Source organism: Anolis sagrei, chromosome 2 (assembly GCF_037176765.1).
Source record: "Anolis sagrei isolate rAnoSag1 chromosome 2, rAnoSag1.mat, whole genome shotgun sequence".
NCBI lineage: Eukaryota > Metazoa > Chordata > Lepidosauria > Squamata > Dactyloidae > Anolis > Anolis sagrei.
The window spans coordinates 197,293,676-197,294,447 of NC_090022.1; positions in this window are offsets into that span (position 1 = coordinate 197,293,676).

Sequence of the window (772 nt, forward strand, 5' to 3'; positions counted from 1 at the left end):
AAGGAAGAAGTGCTTCTCGATTCTTAGATTCTGTGCAGGGAGACAGGTTCTGCTGTATGAAAAACAGAGATCTGGTCCTTGGTATTGTTCTTAGGGAAAGAAGTTTTGGCATTTCGGCATCTTGAAGTTTTGGCATTATGGAAATACGCATTGGCAGGCTGCAGAGAAGCAGGGTCTGGCCTAACACAGGCTTCTCCAAGGAGGGAGAAAATGATATGGTAATATTTGAATGCCTGAGGATGAATGTATGTACATGTGGTATAATTGCTGACTGAAAATGTAATTCCCTTGTCCGTTTGTTAATCCAATGTAAGTTGTTGTACATCCAATATAGTTGCATGGAATCTGTATGTCTATATGTCTAAATCAGTGGTTCTCAACCTGGGGTCCCCAGATGTTGTTGGCCTACAACTCCCAGAAATCCCAGCCAGATCACCAGCTGTTAGGATTTCTGGGAGTTGAAGGCCAAAACACCTGGGGACCCCAGGTTGAGAATCACTGGTCTAAATGTTTTTCTGTAATCTGATATAACCTCTCACATTGGAAATTGCAATAAAAAGAACCTATGCTTTAAAGTCGTTGAAAAGTACTTATGACATAATTGGTGTCAGAAGTGGGATATTCTTTTCCAATGTGGGAAAGTTATTCATAACAACTCTGCACAGATCTAAAAAGTTGATAACCTCGTGCTCCATATAGTTTCTGGCTTAGGACACAATCTTTGCCAGCAGGCCAACAAGACACCCCTGTACATACACACATACACAATAGC